Source organism: Manacus candei, unplaced genomic scaffold, assembly GCF_025592945.1.
Source record: "Manacus candei isolate 608988 ecotype Guabito, Panama unplaced genomic scaffold, ASM2559294v1 h1tg000071l, whole genome shotgun sequence".
Lineage (NCBI taxonomy): Eukaryota > Metazoa > Chordata > Aves > Passeriformes > Pipridae > Manacus > Manacus candei.
The window spans coordinates 8,451,848-8,474,489 of NW_026138119.1; the positions used below are offsets into that span (position 1 = coordinate 8,451,848).

General features: G+C 49.0%; 1 long non-coding RNA gene across 1 annotated transcript in view; it reads right to left on the reverse strand.

Annotated features, from left to right (window-relative positions):
• LOC127480202 (uncharacterized) overlaps positions 1-22,100 on the reverse strand; it is a 136,337-nt gene extending 114,237 nt beyond the window's left edge. Inside the window, exon 1 of the long non-coding RNA XR_007907793.1 lies at positions 21,795-22,100. This is a non-coding gene — a long non-coding RNA (uncharacterized LOC127480202). The remainder of the gene's footprint in view (positions 1-21,794) is intronic.
• Positions 22,101-22,642: the final 542 nt, after the last annotated feature.

A 22,642-nucleotide genomic window follows, 5' to 3' on the forward strand; every position in this document is an offset into this window, starting at 1 on the left:
CAAATCCACCCTCCTGCAGTGGAGCTACGGCAAAGCAGGAAAGCTGGGCAAGGGCTGCTATGTGATAAAGTGATCTTGTGTGCAAGGCTGGACACTGCTGACTTAGGAGCTCCTGTGGATCCCCTGGACCTTTACTTTGCATATGTGACCTCAGGATTTTGTTGACTGAGGAGCTGAATACGAGCCAGCAGTGCCCTGACACCCCAAAGGGCCAATGGTGCCCTGGGGGACCAGTCCCATAATCACTGGCCAGGTGAGGGAAGGGGTTGTCCCACCCTGCTCTGCACTGGGGTGGCCTCATCTCGAGTTCTGGGGGTAGTTTTGGGAGCCACAATATAACAAAGACCTAAAGGTGTTGGAGAGTGTCCAAAGGAGGGACACAGAGATGGTGAAGGGTCTAAAAGGGAAGTCACACAAGGAGTGGCTGAGGGCAACTGGTTTGTTCAGCTGGAGAGGAGGAGACTGAGGGCAGAGCTCACCAGGGTCTGCAGCTCCTCCCGAGGGGCAGCTCCAATCTCTGCTCTCTGTGAGCAGGGACAGCACCCAGGGAATGGCTGGAGCTGTGTCAGGGCAGGGTCAGGTTGGATCCCAGGAAAAGGTTCTTCCCCCAGAGGCTGGTTGGGCACTGACCAGGCTCCCCAGGGCAGTGGGCACAGCCCCAAGGCTGCCAGAGCTCCAGGAGGGTTTGGACAATGCTCTGAGGGACAGGATGGGATTGTTGGGGTGTCTGTGCAGGGCCAGGAGTTGGACCGGGTGATCCTTGTGGGTCCCTTCCAACTCAGGATATTCTATGACATCAGCAACTTTGTAGAATCACTCGGTAGATACAGCACCCCACAAATCTGCCTGGCCAGACAGAGCTGAACTGTCCCTTTTCTGGGTTTCCAAAGAGGGAAAAGAGCTAAGCACCCATAAACACAAAGAGGAACCCTGTAAAAACATGAATATTTCTCCTCCTGGTCAGGGAGGCAAAGGCAGAAGAATATTTCTTTACCCCAGTTAAGAGGACCACATCCAGTGTCTGTGCTGCATTTTAAGCAAAGCACAGAACAGGAGCAAGTTTGGAGGAAATGAGTAAGAACAAGGAGTGTAGAAAACACTGACTGAGACACCAGGCAGAGCCACCAGGGAGTGTCCTGCCTAGGAAAGATGAACGAGTTCCCCTCAGTCCTCAATTAGGCAAGAGGGAACAGAAACAATTTGTTCTCTCTGCTCCTGGTTGATGGGACAAGGAATAACAAGGCTAATTTGATCCATGGGAGATTAAGGTGAAATATTAGGAAGACAAAAAAAAAATCTCCTCAATCAGTCTCTTGAAGTACTCCCTGGCTGCAAATTAAAAGCAGATTAGGCAGGTATGTCAGGAATAACCCAGGTAGAACAGATCCTGCCTCCAAGCTGCAGAATTACAGGATTTCTCAAAATCCCTTCCAGGCTCGTTACTATTGTGTTCAGCTCTGGAATTGTTCCTTTCTGATTAACACCGAGGTTTGTTTGCAGGGGATCACACACGAGCTTGTCCAACAGCTAAATAAGAGAAGTTGTTCCCTGGCAATCACCTCCTCAATCCCAGCCCTTTCCTTCTCCTGCTGGGAACACCAGTGGCAACGTTAATTTGCAGCTCCTGATCACTGTGAAAACAAAGCATTTCTAAACATTTCACTGTCTTAACTGCAAATTTTGGTCCGAGTTAAAGCTGCTTCTGCTGCAGCATAAAAAAGAAAATATTTCAGGGGTGGAAAAGTACCTAACTCAGCAGGCTAAACAGCAAGCAGGATCCTCAGCTGCTTCTCCCAGCACAGTGCCAAAGCTTCCCTCAAAACACCCCTTTCCTTGCTGAGGATGAAATATAAAGAAAAAATACTAAATAACAAATCTCAAAAAAAAAAAAAAAAAAAAGGAGAGAGAGAGAAAAATGGGACAAGATCACACCAATGCCTTGGTTTAACAGGGACAACCTTCCCCACATCTTTTCCTCCTGAAGGCACGTGGCTGCAGCAGGACCCAGGGAATGTGTTTGGATTTGCCAAGTGCTGATAGGGAAGTTTCCAAAGGCTGGAACAATTGAAACTAAATTGCACCCTAATCCAGGAATCAAAGAGCTTGCAATTACTGTTGCAAGGCAGGTGAAACAATAACAAATAATGAACAAAGAGATGCTTGAAGCCTTTGCTGATGCACTGCCCGTGCCTGCTGCAGAAACTGCTCACTGGACACATTTTACCCCGAGCCAAGGGGATTGTCTGTGATAGCCCCAGTTAATCAGAGCCGAGAAAAATGAGAGTGTAATCTCCTGGATTGTAAAGCAGTATTTGAAACCTCCAGCAAGCTCCCAGGGGTAGCTTTTATAATCTTTGCTCGGATTTAAAGCAAGAAAAGAGGAGGCACGTGTGGATTGGGCCCAACTGCACATTGGCTTGGAGGCAGTGCAGCCTCCAGAACCTCTGGGTGTGGATTAAAAACACTCACAGGCAGCAGCAAACCATACACACCTCTCTGTGTGGGTTTATAGTGCACAAGACAAAGCTCTCTGCACTAAAGACTTGACAGGTTTGACTAGGTTTACAGAAAAATTCATAATAAAGACCTGGATCATTGAACTGGCTTTTTTGTATTATTATTCAAGTTGCTAAAACACAGGTTTCTCCCCCACAGGGCAGATCTCTGCATGCTGATGACAGGTTCCCCTAAAAATTCCATAGCAACTCCTGAAAAGTGATCACAAACCACAGGCTGAAAAACAGAGGTTTCTGTAATTTCCTGGTCTGCTTTCCTTTGTCTCTCAATCCATCCAGCTCTGGGCACAGCCTATCTCTCACAAATCAGCCATATTTAACACTCAAAGTTTCTCTTAGCAACTCAAAAGATCCACAGCTCAGAAGGAAGATGTGTTACCTGCAGGCAGCACCACAGAATAATGGGATCATCAAGGCTGGAAAAGATCTCCAAGATCAGAGTCCAACTTTTGGCTGAGCACCCCCCACTAAACCACATCACTGAGTGCCACATCCACTTATTTCTTGAACACTTCCAGGGATGGTGACTCCACCAGTTCCCTGGGCAGCCTGTTCCAATGCTCAACCACTCTTTCAGTGAGGAATTTTTCTTAATATCCAACACAAACCTCCCCTGGCACAACTGGAGACCATTTTCCCTTGTCCCGTCTTTAGATCCCTGGGAGAAGAGGTCAGCTCTCATGGAGGCCTTTCAACATTGGCAGCAAAGCCTCAAACTAGGCTCTAAATTGAACCTCTAGAAGCTAAAGCATCCCATTCCCTGGCAACCAGCATTTCTCCCCTCAGACACAGAAAGGAAATGAAGCACAGAGGGATGGGCAAAGAACAAGTTTAAACCCAAACTGGGAAGAAGGTTCCAAGAGGTGAGTGGAACTCTTGGGGGCCTTCAGCTGCCAAAAACCCAAAAACTGTCCCTCTTTTTACTTTCAAACACATTGCAAAGATGCATTGCTTGCACCACTGAGCTCCTGATGCTGCCTAACCCCCCAGAGCAGCTCACTTGGAGCAGTGCAGGGGGTTTTTGCAGGAATGAACATTTGTCCAAACTCTGGTTTTGTTACTGGACTGAATGGAAAGCACCCTGACTAACAGTGGGCTTTTGGCAGGAGAGGTACAGAAAGCCAGGGAGTTATTCAACCCCTGGTCCTCCCAGCTCAGCCTGCTCTTAACACATATGCTAAATCCCCCACCAACAGCACAAGAAGCCATGTAGGTAAACCCAAAACAAAGCTGGCCCTTTCTGATGAGCTGATGGAATAGGAGTGCAGGAAAAGGGAAAGGGAGGGGAACAAGCCAAGCCTCAGGCTCCAGGGAATCCACAGCTGGATGATTTCTGGGCACCTCTCCTGTTCTTGTTCTCCTGGAGTCCTGGGGCATGAAGTTCACACCCATGTGGGGCTCACTCTGTTTGGATGTGGTGACAGTGACACCCCATCCAGCAGGGAGGGAGCTCCTCTGCAGACAATCCCTGGGGTCAGGAGCCAGTGAAATCCCCCCCACATGGCTGTTGGTCCTGGCCAGGGCACAGGGACCAGCTGAGCTCAGCAAGCTGCACTCTGAGCACAGCACCAGGCTCTGCACTGGCAATGGGACTCGTGCTCCAAACCTCACCGTCTGCCCTGTTCCCTGAGCAGAGGGGGAGGAAAGTGGGGGAAAGGAGCAGTAGAGAGAAAGGGAAGCTGACTCTCACTGCAGCTGCAAGCTCCAGCTCTAAACTGCTAACCCCTTTGCTCCTTGGAAAGCTGACTCCCAAATCCCTAGGTGTTTCATTATCTCTTCCACTCCCTCCCAGAGTTTCTCTCAGGTAATTGTTCCCACCATAGCATCTGCTTCAATTTGAGCCTGTTTCCTCCTTCACTGTGAGGTTTTTCAGCATAAGTGAGGTGATGGCTTTGCTCTGGCTCCCTCATTCCCTGCATAAGCAGTAAAGAGTCTGAGAAGCAAATAAACAAGTTTGTGCAGGGCCAAAACTCCTGCCCTGTTAGAGTGGGAACCACCATCTCCAGGGGCAGCAATAACACGTAACAGGCTAAGGAGAGAATCAGAAATAACCTTCCACCAACCAGGTAACGTGAGCAGACACTCATGGACCTGCCTTTAGACCCCATCCTGCTCTCTCACACACTAAGATTCCTCCAGGAAGAACAAAGGAATTGGCATTCCCACAGCACTGCTGATAAAGGGGTGGTTTGCAGGGAAGTCACCATTCCTGCTGTGAACAACAGTCCAAAGATGCTGCAAGAACTTGCATCTTCAGTCCTGGTTAGGTCATCATAACCCTCACAAGACAAGTGAGGAACCATGAGCTCATCCCTTGGCAGGAAGGGATTGACTGTAGTTTGCAATATTCAGAGTAATTTCTGTAATTTAATGCAGAGGGTGAAGTTCTCAGCCAGGGTAAATCAGAGCAATGTCAATTGTGCACTATTGAAGCAGCTGGGTCAGTCTGTTAAAAAAAGAACTGAACTCTTTTTAAGAATTTCTTCTGTTCACCTTGAAGAAAAAATTCCTTTAAAACGACAGGCTGTTTTTAGGTTGCAGTAACTGTCAGCTAATTGCTACCTGGTCAGTGCTGTAACAGCCAAAGTGTTCTCCATCATGGCTCTGATTGGATCTGGGCAAATGGAAAAAAGCAGAGAAAGCACAGTGCAAAGATATTTTAATCCATTAGGATGCACGTGGATAATCGTGACTCCCATCAGGCAGCTAATTAGAAAACTGATTCAATAACCAGCTTTTTAAAGTGTGACAAAGTTCATTGGGACAAATTCAATACTGCTGCAGATTCCTGGAAGCATCCCAGTGGCAGAGGAGAGATGGTCCGTCAGACACCTCCAGTTTTTCCCACAAACAGAGTCTTACCAGCAGGCAGGAATTCTTATCCTTGGTGTCTGTATTAAGCAAGGACTGCTGCTGGAGAACAGAGCACTGCTGTGGAGAACCACAGCAGACCAGGCCTTGGACACTGCACTCAGAACCAGCAGAGATGAGGGAAAATGTGCTGGTTTGGGCTGGGATACAGTTAGTTTTCTTCCTAGTAGCTGGCATGGGGCTGTGTTTGGATTTGTGGTGGGAACAGCGTTGATAATTCCGGGATGTTTTGTTGTAGCTGAGCAGTGCTCACACAGAGTCAAGGACTCCTCTGCCTCTCACCCACCAGTGCAGAGGTTGAGGGGGGCAAAAGGAGTTGGGGGGACACAGCTGGGACAGCTGACCCCAGGGATATCCCACTCCATATGGCTTCATGCTCAGCAAGTGAAGCTGGGGCAGAAGGAAGAAGAGGGGATTTGTCTTCCCAAGGCACTGTGGTGCATGATGGAGCCCCATTGTCCTGGGCATGGCTGAGCACCTGCCTGTGATGGGAATGAATTCCTTGGTTTGCTTTGCTTGCCTGCATGGCTTTTGCTTTACTTATTAAGCTGCCTCTGACTCAACCCACAAGTTTTCTTATTTTCACTCTTGTGATGCTCTCCCCCATCCCATGGGGAGGAGAGGGAGTGACAGTGTGGAGGTGAGCTGCTGACTGGGGTTAAACCATGGCAGAGACTGAGCAATGCAACACGTGTGCTGGTCCATGAATAAATCCTCCTTTTTGTCCATTCAGGCAGAATTACTCCTACTGAAAGGCAACAGGCCAACCTGAGAAACCAAGCTCTGCTCAGGGGTGTGTACAAGTCCACAAAGTTCCCCCAGTCTGGGTGCACATCACTAAATCTGGGGTTTGTCCCTGTTGTTTCCTTCCCCACCTCCTTGTTCAGACAGCCTGCTATGGAAGCCAGAAGGGTTGTTTCCTGACATGCAGACCCTGGAAAGCCCAGTTTCCTCCTAAGCTGGGTTCTGGGAAAACCATCCTCTCTCCAGCTCTCTTGTGGTTGCTTTAGGATCAGCTCCCATTGGAGGCAAGGGACACGATTCCTCCTGCCCTTGCCATCAATCCAACACCAGCAGCACTCCAGCCTGGGTAAAATCCCCTTGGTTTCCACACACAGTGATTGGGTTCTAAGGTTTTATACCCAGCCCAAGGCTCGTGGCCATGACCTCCAGCCACCACCGTGCCTGGGAGCAATTTGCTTTCCTAGGAGCAGGATCTGCTTTTAAACTGAAGTCCAGCAGCAGAGTAGGTGGCCACTTAATATCTCCAGGTACTTTCAGAGAAGATTAGGTGAAAGTCCAAATCCAGGTTGACATTCCCTCTCTCTGAGAAACAGGCCTGCAATAAATAAGACTGCGTGCAAGTTGTTGTTCCTGCTCCACTGCTCCACTCAGGCACTTACTGCCAATCTGTTCCTCATTAGCACTCTGGGAAGCTGTGAGTGCACAAGGCTCTCTGTGCAGCCCCAGTTTTATTCTATCCTCCAACACATGGAAACACTTTAAAAGTAAGAGCCTTGGGACCTGCGCAAGGGTGACAAGTGACGAGATGAGGAGAGGAGACCAGAGCCAGCCCCTGACAAATTTGAACCATCCACTCTTTAATCCACAACAACCCCCAAAAATTGATGCTAAACAAACCTAGTCTTTTTCTGAAAAGAGATTACATGTGTAATGGAAAAATTACGGGTATGGGGAGTCTGGCCTACAAAAATTGGTTAATATTAAGAGCCTTCAGTTTGCTTTCCATGATTAATGGAACTTCCCCTACATGCAACTCAGTCAACATTTCCATCTCCCTCAGAGCCTACTGAGAGCCCCCTATTTTTTTAATTTAAGGAAAATGGAATTTTAAGGCTTTGTAACGTTTCCATAACTCGCTGTGACCAGGTGATCAGCCGTTTCCCCCCTCAAATACCATCCCCCTCGTGAGGCAGAGCAGGGGAATGGAGGGGTACTGCCTTCATATCTCCTAACTGGGACAGCATTGAGCTGCTTTTCAACCTGAAAGATTCCCTGATTTTCCTTATAGTGCCATTGCAGCAAGAGGCAGGGCAATGCCACAAAGCCAGAGCTGGCCTCAGAGAAGATCTGGCATCCTGGTACTGTTGGGTCTGATGGATCATGGGGTTGCTCAGCCCTCTCCAGAAGAGAAGAGGCTTCACAAAAGAAAATGCCAATGAAACAGTTGAGCCCTAGGACTGGACAAGGCAGAAACAGGCCATTAATGCCAATCCCACAGGACCTGAAGAGTTAAAGCTGTTGGAAGAAATGTTTGTGCATGTTGCTTTCATGCCAGTGGAAACATAAGAAAAAGCCTCAACTCTCTGCACAGGCACAGCAGGTTCAGCTTTGATCTCTCAGGAGGTTCATTTCCTTCATTAGGCTTTTCTTAAAATTCACTTTTATGAAGGCTTTTAATTTCCCCCCTGCATTTCACCCCCCATAAAAGCCTTTTTAGATTCGTGTGACAAAGGGGCAGGGTGGGGGAGGAGAATCTCATTTAATTGCCACTAAACATTACCTGAAGCTGCTGGTTGTGTACAGGGATGCTGGAGCTGTTCATTGGGAGAGTCACAGGAACTGAAGGAGGGAAAAACCCCACGAAGGTTAAAATAAACCATTAAAAGGGGCACAGAGAGGAGAGAGAGAGACACAGACCCACAAGACACTAACACAGGGAAAGGTGAGGCAATACAGGGCCAGCAAGAGATCTCCAGCAGGACTTGGCTGGTCACTGCTGCAAAACAAGCAGAGTATTTGCAACCCACAGCACCCCCAGCCTCCCCTGTTTCATCTCTGTTGGTGCTGGAGAGCTGATCAAGCCAGACCCTCACCACACTTCAGGTGTCTGCTCTGCAAATACAGCACAACACAACTCCTTCCTCACAGTGGGGCTGCAAAAATCCCAGACTGAAGGAGTTTCAAGGGGGTTCAACATCCCACTGCCCAAATTCCAGCACTTACAGGTGATTTATGGTTGCTGTTCCTGAATGGGATCAGAGGGCCACCCTTTGAAATGCCTTCCTCTGCTGACTGCAGTGGGGAGCATTTGAAACTCTGCATTCATTTCTGATGGAATCCTTGACAATAAAAGCCCAAGCCAAAAGGTGGACACATCATCTCAGCCACCCTGTGCAAGCCAAGGTAACAGTGCTGAGTTCACTTCCCCACATTGAGGTCTGGGTCCTTCTCAACACACATTCATACATTTCATACGTATGTTTTTATACCACAAAAGCCTTTAATAGCCAGGGATGGAAAAGTGCTGCCTGGATTTCCAAGTACAGCCCCCCACTGTTGTAGTTGACTGGATTGTACCGTTCTTGTCCCAAGAAGCAGCTTCATTTTAACAGTAGTTTGTGGTTTTGTCCCCACTATTCCTATTAAAAGCTTAAGTTCTTATGATTAGCCTGTTACTTGGAGTAATTTAAACAATGAAACAACCAGAGCAAATTGTAAGACTATTCACCAGCTCGTTTGTGTGGATGAACTTGCTCAAGTCCTTGGAAGCAGATACTGTTCTTAATGAGAAAACTCTGTCCACATCCCTGCTTGGGCTGTACTGAACCCTCAGGGGTTGTGTCCTCTGACAGGAGATAACAATCCCATTCTGCACTCTCAGCCTGCCTCTACTACATAAAAAAAAAAAGCAGCCATTTCTAGACAAGTTCTAAGGGACAGATTCTGACCTTACATAAAACATGAACCCACACAAGGAAGGCTATTCAGCTATTCTAGTTTTAAGCCTGGTATAGCACAGAAGAGGTTCTGCCCTGCCTTTTCCTTTCTGATGTTCACTTAATTCACTGTAACACGAACACAACTGGATTTAACAGGACTCAACAACTGCAATAGCTCACAGTATTTCTCTAGCCCTGGAAGCACAAACCTCTGCTTTTCTGCCACATCAACCCCAGGCCTCCCCCAGCCCAAACTTCATTTCAATTACATTTCACAAAGCTGGGTGGATGGACAGCGTGAAGTCAGATGAAGTTCAGTGCACACAAATGCCAGGTAATGCACTTAGGAAAGGATAATTTGAACTACACAGGGAAAAAAACCACCAAAAACCAAAATGCTTTTGCAAGATAATCATCTACTGTGCACGGAGAGGCAGGGAACTGAACAGACTATAATGGAAAGAGATGGCAAGTCCTTCCTTGGGAAGCTGCTCAGCCCAGCTCACAGTGATCTGAGCTCACCCCAACTCTTGCAGCACTGCAGCAGCAGCAAAGCTCTCAGAGATCACAGAGACACTTCCACACAAGTGGAATTCCACACAAGAACAGAGTTGGAGGCTGGTGGAGGTAAGGGAAAGGATCCAGGGATGAGCAGCCCTTTGTGCACCTCTGAGTCAGAGCACGTGGGGTCTGGGGTACCCAACTGCAAACCCCAGGGCAGAGAGATTTCTCCCCCCCAGAGCACTTCAAGTCTTAGTCCAGATGTCTGGGAGCTCAAGTCCTACACTGACACATTCACTGCTGGTGAGCAGGACCCACAATGACTAAAACCATTCCACAGGTAGGATCCTGTGCCAAACAGATTCCCCAGTGAGCCCCTCTGCACCTGCACTGCCCTCACACATCAGCTCTCACACAATCCCTGAATGGTTTGGGTTGGAAGGGACCTTAAGATCATCCAGTTCCACCCCCTGCCATGGGCAAGGACACCTTCCAGTGGAACAGGTTGCTCCAAACCCCATCCAACCTGGCCTTGGACATTTCCAGGGATGGGCAGCCACAACCCTAATCCTCTCCTTACATAACAGCCCATGTCCAAGACCCAAACACTCCATGTGCTGAGGACACAGACCAGGGTGGCCCTGGGCACACTGAACAGCTCCTGCAGCCACACCTCACAAAACCAAAGCCAACCTCAACCTTGAGCTCTCTATAATCCTATCTAGATTTGTTGGAGAGAAGCAACCACAGATGCAGCCTCTCCCAGCCAGTGCTCCTACTCCCCACTGCTGCCAACCTGTGTCACACTCCAGAGGAGACATCACATCATTGTCTCAGAGCTACAGCGAGGAAAAGGGGTTGGCAGAGGGTGGTTGGGCACTGCCCAGGCTCCTCAGGGCAGTGGGCACAGCCCCAAGGCTGCCAGAGCTCCAGGAGAGTTTGGATGATGCTCTGAGGGACAGGGTGGGATTGTTGGGGTGTCTGTGCAGGGCCAGGGATTGAACTAGATGATCTTTGGGGGTCCCTTCCCACTCAGGATATTCTCTGATTCCATGCAGGAGAGAAATCCTGACTCTTTGCACCCCATCTGGTGCCTTAAACACCAAAATCTTCCTTTCCACCTTTGAAAGGCAAGATGAGGGGAACGCAGCGCTCCCCGCTCAGGGCTTTGCTGACCTTCCCTGACTGCCTCAGCAGGGAAAGGAGGGATTGCAGACCCCATGGAGCATCTCCCAGGCTGGAGCCGGGGCCGGGAGCACATTCCATGAAGTGTGGGGCCACCTGATGGCAGCGCCAGGCAAAGCATCCCAAAGGCTGCTCTGCTCCATTCATCCCCGCTAATTGAACGCGTGCCCTGGGGGGTGGGAGCGCTGCGCAGGGGCCGGAGGGAAGGAGGGGGGGAACAGTATTTATATTTGTCTTCCCAGATTTAGTTTGTCTTTATCTCCAGCTATTTTGAATGTCATGGGGAGTTAATGAAGACATGCTGTGCATCTGCAACGCATGGAACAACTTCTCTCCCGTCTCAGCGTATTAAATTCTTTCTTACTTACATTAGGAATTACAGGGAAAGAACAGACACAAACGAAAAGGGAAGAAAGATAAAAGGAAAGCAGAAGGAGATACGACAGTAGAAGAAAAGGAGGAAAAGTCCTTAAATTCAGCTCTCAAATTTGAATCGTAAAGCATTTTCTTTGTGAAAGAAATCACCATCTGTCTTGATCAGAGACATCAGCCCTGGAAGAACTGCCCTGGTCCATTTGGCAGGAAATAGGAACAGCCTCTTAAACACCCCCTTCACTATCACTTTGCCCCACAGTCCACTGACCAACACAGGTCAGGGTGAGGGCACAGGGCAGAGATGTACCCTGAGCTGGAACACCCTCCCTGGTGGCAGGTGGCACATCCTCAAGCCCTGTTAACCCCCTGCAGCCACCAGGTCTCCCTGCAGGACCTGCCACACAGTAAGACCTCAGGGCCTCCACCCCAGGCACAGATACTGCTCTGCACATGGGTATTTTTAGTTGCTCTTTCTGTGCCACAGACAGGAAACTGAGGCAGACAGCGAGCACAGGCCCAGATCTATAAAGGCTTTCTGGCCTCCAACCTCTGTCTTTAGACAATCCCTGGCTTAGATCTCACCAGTCATCTCCAAGAGAAGAGACAAGGCAGTGGCAGAGAAAAGCCCTTTCCCTAGGATATCCCTTCCTTGGCTCTCCTCTCCCCCTTCTGGGAGAAGCAAAAATACAGACTTTGCTTAATCATGGGGCTGTTCTTTAAGAAATTAAGATCTCCCTTTTCCTGGCACTTCCCATCCTCTCTCTCTCTCTCTCTCTCTCCCCTCAAGGCAAGATCTGGCACACCTTGGATGTTCTGGTTTGGCCTGAAGTTTTATTTAGACTGTTCCTTGCTTAGGGGATTCTCTGTTTATATCATTGGAGGGTGTTAATAAGGGCAGAATGGTTTCCAGACCCACACCAGCTGACTGGATTTCCTGAATCCACGCCATCTGTAAAAACAGAAATGTTCCCTTCTCCTTGTACACACAGATAAATGCATTAATGTTAAACCTCCCGGGGCAGGAGTACAGGAGAGGTTTGGACTTCTGGCCAAGTGAAACCCAGAGAGTTCTGGAATGAGGCACAGAACTACCATTTTTATTATGGAGGCTCAGCTGAAGACATAAAGGATCTCATCACTCTGTGGAACAGACAGAAGAGTTTGACATTTTAAAAGAGCACACTGCGGAGTTTCTGGCACCTCTCTGACACATCTGGCACTGGCCACCCTCAGAGACATCAAAATATGGGAACTGAGGCCCTGGCTGGTGTTACAGCACTTCCATATGCCCCTCACTCAGCTCTTCCACTGCAGGACAAGCTTCCCTGGAGCTCCCAGGGTGCACAGGACAGCACAGGGCACTACCCCAGGTGCTCCTCGAGGATGCAAAGAGGTGCCTGGGGACCAATGCCTGGGGTTTCCTGCTAGCCTGGGATCTTCCACCCAAAAAGCTTTATGTCTTGTAAGCCTGACACCAGTTTGATAACAAATTCCCAGTTTGGGCTGAGCTCTGCACACCAAACTGAGCTGAAAATCACCCCAGTGCTCTCCAGGCTCACACACAAACTGCAGCATTACCTGAGCACTGGTGTGCAGAGGTGAGCACAGGGCTCAATCAGCCTGATCATTCCACTGTTTGTTCTCCCCATCTGACAGAGCTCAATGTCCTTCAGGGGAAGGAAATGACAGGCAGCACCACAGCCAAAAAAATTCATTTTTCTCACACACCAGCACAAAAATCGCTCTCAAGTGAGAACAGGTTAAAGCATCAAAGGGTCAGTCTGGCCCAAAAGCAGCTTTGGAATACTCATAGAAGCAAGACAAGGAGGGGGTCAAGGAATTAAGTCCCTTATCCAGGGGCTCACACCCAGAACTAGGATGTCCAAGGGGCTGTCCCAAGAGGGATAATTCTGTTTGTTCAAACTGCATCAGCCCAATGCACATGATGAGCTCTGTAAGGAAGGGGAGGGGGAGACTTTACAACCAGGAGCAAGAGCAGATCACACCTACATCCTTCCTGAGGGAATGAGGTGTCCTTCAGTCTCAGCCACTGCACATCCCTTCCTTCCTTCCTTCCCTCCAAGTCGTTCCTTTGGTAAAACTCTTGTCAAGAAGGGATGAAGGTACAGCAGCTAAACTGGAATAGCAGTGAGCAGGAGTGCTCCAAACCACTGGGACTCCAGCTGGCAGGGACATGGATCCCCCACCACAGGACCAGAACACTTCTTTTCCTCTTCCTATGCCAACAGCATTCAGTCTTCAACCTGATTTGGGGATGGGACTGGTGTTTACTGACCAATTCAAAGTCACCCCTCAGGTGAGGGAGTGACACCACACACCTGGAAAGGGTTGTTTCATGCCCTGGTACTTCTGTGAGCAGAAGCTCTGACCACAGCATATCTGCCTAACCCTCTCAGCTCCCTGACAGAACAGACCATTTAATGTCAAGCTTCTTATTTATTCACGGTAGAAATGAGCCTGTTCCCCTTTGGGGGCTTCCTCCCCACCCCAGCTCATTGAAACCCAAACACCTGGTTCTTGTTTTCTCTCCTGTGAATGGAAACGTTTCCTACAACATCCATCTCCTGCAGCTACAAGACTGCAAAGGGCACAAAACGTCAGCAACCCAATTCAGTCAGATTTGCATTGTTACATTAAGTTCAGGACATGAAAACTGGCTCTTGGCTTGGCTTCCAAGTGAAAAGGACCCTCGTGTGTTCACAACAAACACCGTGGCCAGCGTGGTGTTCCTGAGGAATTTTGCTCTGTGCTGGTAGAAATGCTGCAACACTCAGATTTTTAAAGGTCTTCAATCCTCGAAGTGCTCAAAACTGCAATTTGAACCCCAAAATAGATAATGCTCACATTATGCCAGTGTCTTGTTTAGCATATGACAGCTATTTACCTCCATTAAAAGGAGCAATTTTCTGCACATTGTTCTTAAAGACACCAAGCTCCAGGAGAGCAGCCCTGCAAATACTGGCCAGAATCCAAAAGCTCTCTGTTATAAACAATCTTACTCTAATACAGACCTACACTAATGCATATGCATGAAGGTTCAAGACTTAAATCCATATTCTTTTGCTTCCATCCTATCAAATTAGGTAGAGTTGACAAATGCAATTATTTCAGATTCCAATGCAGTACATGATCTTCCTATATCTCTATGTTTTGCCTCCAGTAAGAGAACCTCTGACCATCCAGTTTGATCTGGAGAACTCTGAAATTCATGACTGCCAGAAGCCACTAATTTTTTTGATCACTCAGCTCAGTGTTCTGCTCTATATTGTGTGTTCCTCATAAAGGGCCTTGGAAGATTGTACTTAACGAGCTGCATTCAGTAGTAATGAACCAGCTAATCCTAAAATCCTCTCCCGAACAAAAGCCAAGAACAAGCTTCCCATTTTCAACTTCTTTATACTTTACTCAGCCTCCCAAAAGTCACTTTATATGGTTCATGGTTTAATAGAAGTTTAAGAAGCATTCTCTTTGCGGGGTTTTATTAAAAAAACCTCCCGGATTTATTGCCTGTGTCTGAAGCTTCCTTACCCTGTTTTTATTTCCCTACTAAAAAGTTTATTATATGTAGCAATATTATGATTTCACCTCTGTCTCAGCTTCCCTCACGCACAACGTTCACCCAGGTGATGACACACTAATTGTTGTGATGGCAGAACCAACAACCCCCCTTTTCTTGCCATTAAAGCATCTCATTGTTTCACCCCATTGATTTCTCCTCCGCAGTAATTAAGAGCGTGAAAGACAGGAATGAGCCTCATTAGCTCCCACAAGTGCAGGCATCCTCCAGCTCTTCCATGAACCTTTCCGAGGTGCAGCAACTCGCCGGAGGTCCCCACAGGCAGGGCAGGCAGCATTCCCTGCTCAGCCTTTGCCAGGCTCGCTCCGATGGCTGCCTCACATGCAACACCGAGCACGACAGCCCCGACTGCTCTGGGTGACATCCTAACAAAATTCCCGTGTTCCAGCCTGTGCAGACGGCAGAGACTGGGGGGAGAAGCTCCTCATAGCCATGAGCTCCAGCTTCTCCCCCTTTCCCCAAGCCCCGGCGACAGTCTCTGGGAATAAAGGAAAGCCATTTGCTGGATCTCCCTTATCTTATTGTACATCAATTTGCTGAAACATTCACGGGATCGCTACGCATTTCATTTACCCTTAAGGCCAACCCCTCTGCTTATTAAATTAAGAAGATGAATGAGAGATTTGCTCTCTTGCTAGCAGCCCAGGGGATTCATTAGTCAAGTAAATGATTGCACTTGCCTCAAGTTATGCTACTGCGATGTTTGTAATGTGTCTTCTGATCTCAGCTCCCCGTGCACTTTTTAGAAACAAGGTTGGCTTTCAGACAGGTCACATTTAATTCCACTCACTCGGCTTCAGCAAATGGGAAAAAAAAACACCCAACCTCAAATTCACTGTCCTATTCCCTTCCCTCACTCAGCCCCCAAACACTGCACGGAACAGACACAGGAGGGGAATCAGGAGCTACATGGAAACCACCAATATTTGTCCCATTTCTGTCGGTATCGGGCACAGTGACCGTTTTAGTGCAGATTTGAGGACACAGTGACAAGCGCAATGCCAGAGCCGGGCTGGGCAGGAGGGAGCCATTCCCTCCCCTTCAAGTTGGATCATTAATTAAGCACAAAGGCAGCTGTTAACAAGCTCCCTTCTGCCTTGTGCAAAGGAGCTGGCTCCAGGTAAGTGCAGCCAGAGGACAGCAACATTTCTGTGTGCAATAGGAGGGAAGCAGGAAGAAAATGGCCCTTCAGGAAAAGGTTAAAAAAAAATCACATCCCAATGAAACCGCACCGCAATGTAGGTGGAAAGGAGGTCGAGCACAAATGAACTCCAGGGAATAGTTGTCCCCGATTCTGCAGGACTGATCCACGAAAAGCAGAATGTGGATGAACAAGCCCCCCCAGCACGGTTGGGTGAGCACTCGAGCAGCATGGAAGAGATTCCTTCTGGTGGGCTACAGGAAGAGAATCCAATGGCAGATTGCACACCTTGGATGTGGTTTTACAAGTTGTGTTGTCACGTCTGTGGGCTCAGTAGGACACACCCTGCCACCTTTAACACCGGGAGAGCATTAGAGCAAAACCAGTTTCTGCCTAATAGACCTGGGATGAAGCACATTCCATCTCTCAGAACTGTGTCACCCAATACAGCTCCTAGAGATGCCCAGGTGGCTGCACACTCTGCCACAAAGCTACACTGTGAGTCTGAAACAACAGGCATTGGATCTGCCCAGTTCTTAAAGTTTGCCAGCAAATCTGTAACCAAATAGAAGTGAAAGATTTGGGTGCTGCTCTTTTCCCAGCACCGCACCCGAGCAGAGCAGCTCAGCAGGCAGGCACTCAGAACGCTCCCTCCCCTGGAAGGATCGGAGCTGCAGTGGGAAAGGGATGAGCTCTGCAGCCTGGGAAAGGAGTGCACTGCACACCTGAGCTGCAGCCGTGCAAAAGGGAGGGACTAATCCAATGGCAACAGCTGTGAAAAGGGAATTAAGACATCTGAGCCAGCATTATTACTGTCCTCCCCCTCCCTGCCATCACCATGAACCAAGTGCTTATTTACCTCACAGCTCTGCCACGACTTTCTCACCTGACCTTCATCAGTCATTTATACCTCGTCTAGAAATAGCATAACGTGACAATTCTGCTGCAGCTGCAGAGGGGAGGTTTCGGCAGGACTGATTTCACACAGTGAAAAAGTCCAGGGTTCACACCAGGCACAGATTGGGCTGCATTTGCTGGAGCGGTATCAGGACACACCCCACAAGGAGGTGCCGCTCCAGGGAAGGGCTGCAGGCAAATCCCGTAAATTTGCATATATAAGTGATCCCATTTATCAAGCAGCATAATTAGGACAGAGTTAACCCTGGAGTAGCTTGTCACACAGCAGAGGATTTTGTGGTGGCCACCAGAGAGCTGCCAATCTCCTTTCAAATGAACTCATAAATCACAAACCAGTTTGGGGTGGAAGGGACCTTAAATCTCATCTCATTCCATGCCCCTACCGTGGGCAGAGACACCTTCCACTAGCCCAGGTTGCTCCAGCCTGGCCTTGAACACTCCCAGGGATGGGGCAGCCACAGCTTTTCTGGGCAACCTGTGCCAGGGCCTCCCCACCCTCACAAAGAAGAACTTCTTCCCAGTATCCCACCTAGCCCTGCCTTCTGTCGCTGTGAATCCATTCCCCCTTATCCCATCACTCCATGCCCTCGTCCAAAGTCCCTCTCCAGCTCTTTTGAAGCCCCTTTAGGTACTGTAATCCTGTTCTCCTTATTCTCTTGGTCGAATTAGGCACTAACAATTCCAGCAATCCTCCCAGGAAATGGCTCTTAGTCCTAAATAGCGGATCTTCAGGACAAAAGGCAAGAGACAGGAATCCCCCAGCGCCTGTAGGGTTAGGATATAACAGTATTCCTCGTACTGAACCGATAGGAGCCAATTACACTGCCACAAACCAGGAATTAGCCCTCAAATCTCCTCCCCACTCCATCGGTGGGTATCGCTGGCATCTCAAAGGCCGACCCTGAACACAACAAGAGTCGCAGCCGGAGCTGCCGAAGCATTTTGGCTGCGAGCTGCGACCTCAGGGCTGCTCCAGCTCCGCACAGAACCCTGGCATTTTCGGGTTTACACGCAACATTTACACACATTTGATCCTTTTTCGTGGACTTTGAGCTCAGTTAATGCCCACCGGCCCCCTCGGGGAGCGCACACACCCCCAGACCCCGCAGCGCAGCCCGATCCGGAGGAGGGGAGGGGGGATGTTGAGGACACGCTCGGTGGGTCACAGGTTTGCAGCGTTTGTTTCAGGAATTACACATTCGACGCCTTCAACCTCCCCCTGCCCAGAGAGAGCCCCCAAACACCTTTGTTCACCCGCACCGACACCCCGGGCAGCGGCTGCGGGGCTGCCCCAGGAGCACCTCGGGGTGCGGGTGCCTGCGGGAGCTGAGGATGCTCCCAGCTCCCTCCGCAGCTCCCACGCGGGAAGCCTCATCCTGCGCTTTTTCCACGCCAAACACCCAAATTTAAGGAGCTGCCGCCATCTAGTGGGTTTGATCGCCCCCAGCCCGGCCAAGAGTCCCCCGAGTGTCCTACCTGGGGGTCCAGCGGTGCTCCGCTCCAGCCTTGACCTGAACAACCTCCCCTTCCAGCGGCGAGGGACAGACTGAGTGGGGGGTTCACCCCCTGGGTCTTTTATCCCCTCCAGCCGCACAGGTGAAACCCAGCACAGCCCCACGCCCACCTAAAACCCTCACTGGGCACAGCTGGGCTGGCCTGGCATCGCCCCAATCCTGCTCCTTAAAGGGGCAACCCCCTGCTTTCCTTGGTGGGGTGTAGGGTTTTGTGGGGTCAAGGGCAGGGTTTGAGGGTGGTAGTGAGGAAAGGCTGGGGGAGAGACTTTCTGTAGGGGCTGAGGAGGGTGGTGGCTGCTCTTCTTCCCTGTTTCAGGATTAAGTACTGTTTGTGTTCACAGGAGAAGGTGCTAAGAGGAAAGGATGTATCTTAAAAAACGGTGAAGTGAGATAACTGTGTTGCTTTTACAGTGTGGGACAACACAGGATCCCTTCCAGTACCTGAAGGGAGCCTACAAGAATGATGGAGAGACTGTTTACAAGGGCCTGGAGTGACAGGGCAAGGGGGAATGGCTTCAAACTGACACAGGGAAGGGTTAGATTAGGGACCAGGAAGAAATTCTTCCCTGTGAGGGTGGGGAGGCCCTGGCACAGGTTACCCAGAGAAGCTGTGGCTGCCTCATCCCTGGAAGTGTCCAAGGCCAGGTTGGACAAGGCTTGGAGCAGCCTGGGCTAGTGGAAGGTGTCCCTGCCCATGGCAGGGGGTGAAATGAGATGGTCTTTTAGGTCCTTTCCAACTATTCCATCCATCTCAGGATGTTATGACCCTCAAGACTGACTGATACCACCAGAAGAGCCCAAACTCTGGCTGACTCCAGCTGTGTGTCCTCACTAAGGGGAGAGACAGAAGGTAAAAGGAGGAGCCAAGTCTGCACACAGAAATGTAAAAGAAAGGCTGATGCCAGGAGAAAATGAATGCAATTAAGAGACTGTGCTTGGTAGTAGGGTTTTGGAGAGAGCTGTGTGGACACAGCAAAGAGGATGTCAAAGATCAAAGATAAATAGGCAAGAATTATACAGTGTAAATATGTTACTTCTGCTACAAAAGCACGTGGTGTTTCAAACTACAGCCTGCATCTGCAGTTCTGCACTGAGTATGTCTGCAAGGGCTCCTGTGTGTGCCTTTCCATGAAACCTGCACAGCAAGGGCTTATTCCAAGGGCTTTGGAGATTTTATTTCTTATCCTGAGAACAAGGAAGGGATTGGTTCCAGGTACAGAGCATTAGCTGCAAGTCACAAAATTCAGTAGCTGGTATTGCTGGGAATGAAAGTATTTCCAACAGGATTAATATTGGTCGCTTTAGGGTGTCTTCTGAAGAGAGACATGAAAGGAACTACAAGGATTTGCACTGAAATCTCTTCTGCAGCCAGTGGAAAATTCCAGGATATCTTCAGTTCTGTTGAGTTTAGTGTCTCCAAATCAAAGCCTTGAACAGACCAGACACCACCTGGGCCAGAGTGCCCAGTCCCACACCCACAGCTCCTGCTGGGACACAGGTGCTGCACATTCAGGGGATTATCTAATTAGGGAACACCTGAAAACCCTGAGGTTGCCCTGCCATGGTCTGATGTGGGCTCACGTGGCTCTCCTGGTGGTTCTGCTGCAGACCCCACTGCAATATTGCAGGGCAAGGGGGTTCTTTTTCCTGGTGGGACCTGTGTGCTGGAGCTGCAGGAGCAGTGCCAGCAGGTCTGTTGTCTTGAGTGGCCCTGGTTTAGCTCAGTGTGAAGTTGGTTTCTGGTTTGTGTCGTGGTGGCCTGACAAGCCAAAGGGGCACCCTGGTGCCAGGCCACTGCAGACACTGAAATATGAGTTGAAGGGCTGATGTTACTCCAGGTGGTCCCACTGCTGCATTTGCACGGGTTGTGTCCTGGGGTTGAAGCTTATTTTGGGGAATAAAGCCCAAATGCTGTCAGTCTTTTGCCTGGGGTTTCATCTTACCTCACACATGCTGCTAAGGAGTGAGTGATAACAGACACTGCCTGTGCAGACAGCAGAGAACAGTTCTGTGATCCCTGTCAGAGTCTGAGAACAGCTCTGGGAGACAGATACTCAATTCCTGAACACTTCAAAAAGGAAAAACGATCCAGACCTGATGTAACAGTGCACAGTGACAGCAGTTGGATACTCCTCCCTAATTCAGGGTGCCCTGTGAGCCTGAGTTGTAAGCAGATCCCACACACCTTATTCCAGCTGGTCTCAGAGCCCTGCAGCAGGCTGGAAGGGACACCCAAAGATCACTTTGCTCCAATCCCTGTGCCATGGGTAGGGATGGGGCCTGTGGGTTAATGTGAGTCCCCAGCAAGGAGGGGGCTGCTCAAATCACCATCTGCCCTGGGGACTCAATTTTTGGGGTCTGATGCCACCTCACACCTTCCCATTGCCCTTGGAGTTCCCTCTGTGAGCTCTGATGTGCCCTCCAGGTTTCTGCTGCGTGTTTGGTTGGCAATTTGTGCTGTCAAGAAGGTTGATTGCACCGCTAATTAAGATGATGCCAGCCCGGATTAAATGACTTTACAACCAGCTACAACCATCATCTTTGCTGTAACAGCATTTGCTGCTGAAGCTGATGGGAAACCTTCACTGTCCTGGAAGGACGGGGGAGTCCTGGTCCTGCTGAGGAGGGTTGATGGCACTTTGTGCAATGTCCCCCCTCAGGGACACCCCACATCTGCACACAGGCAGAGCAGGAGGCTCAGGCAGCACTTGAGGGCTGCAGAAAGACATGAGAATTCCAAAGGTGGTGCAGGGTTGCACATCCCTGTATTTGTAATAAAATTTGTCTTCTGTTGCCTTGAATTTGTGGTTGGTGCTTTTTTTGCCCTGCTCACACCAAGATGTGGCTCTTCCAAGTGCAAAGTCCAGAGCAAAGCAGCAGCACTGTAGACAGGAGAGGGGTGAAATGTCCTTCTGACATTTTGCTCTTGAGGACAAATGTACCATCCCAGGATCTGAATGATCTGAAAGCAATTTCTGCTACTCCAGTGGGCTGGGAAGGTGATGGAGGGGGAACTGAATTAATCTGAGATGCCTGATCTGAGTTTCAGGCAGGTCAGGCTTAACAGGACCAGAAAGTAAGTGAATTGTAATGTTCAGAGGAATTAAATCATAATGTATTTGGTATGACATTGCATCCTATATAATGCATATTTTGTATAGTGCATATCCTATATAATACATGTTTTTTAAATGAATGTCTGGGCACCAATATTTGGGGAGATGCTGGATGCAACATCTAAGGGGTTTTGTAATTTCTGGCTCCAGTGTACTCCAGCAAGAAAGCAAAAGGAGTATTTGTTGGCAAACACACCACCACCTGCTTGGCTTCTTGATCCCCTCCTCATGCAGTTGTTGTTTCCAGCAGGATTTGAAATCTCTTTGAAGCTCGCAAGAGTATGTAACAACTGACCTTATTTTGGAATAAAATCCATGTTTACATCTGCTGTCACATAAAGAACAGCCATGGTTTCCCCCCCAGTGATACACTGACCTTTAAACTGAGCCTTGGGCTTGCTGTGGTGCCTCTGAGAGCAGTGTCTCTGTCGTGGCCACATCACTGCTCCCCAGACTGGAGACATCCAGGGCATGTGCACAGGGTGGCACTGCCAACCTAAACCTGCTGCCTGCAGGCCTTGCTGTGTGTTGGGAGATGAGTTATTGGTGAGCTCTGTGGAACGTCCATGAAAGGGCAGCATTGGAGAGCTTGGATGTTGAGGACTTTGAGAGCTCTTAGTCCAGTAAAGCTGTACTGACACTGCACCAGTGTCTGTTCAGGTGCCCATCATAAGGGATGGATTCACCTAAAAAAAAAAAAAAACAAACAAAAAAACCAGATGAAATAAAGAAAATGAAAAATATTTTACTTTGGGTGTTGTTTTGCTTTAATTTCAGGTTTAAAAACTGGCAGGTTCCCAGCATCTCAGCAGGATTATTCACCACTAGGAGAAGGATTTGTTCATGTCTATGGGTTAGTCCAGAGGGAAAGCTCTGAGCAGCAAGACCCTCCTCTAACTGTAGCACATGTGCCCATGATGCCAGGGGTGCCCATGGTTAGAGTCTGTTGTTATTATTATTATTATCTGTGGGATTTGGTTTTATTAAATTTATATAATTTTATTAAATTTATTTATTTAATTTTATTAAATTTCTTTCAATTTAAATCTATTAAAAATCAAGACCTTAGTCTGGGATCACCAGGGTGGGTCCATTTTATCCCCAGGGATAAAATCCATGGCTGAGAATTGTACAGAGGGAGAGGTGAGGGTGCCAGCACAACAGCAGGATTGTGTGGATGTGCTGAGCAAATTGAAGATATATGTTTATTGGATGGATGAACAG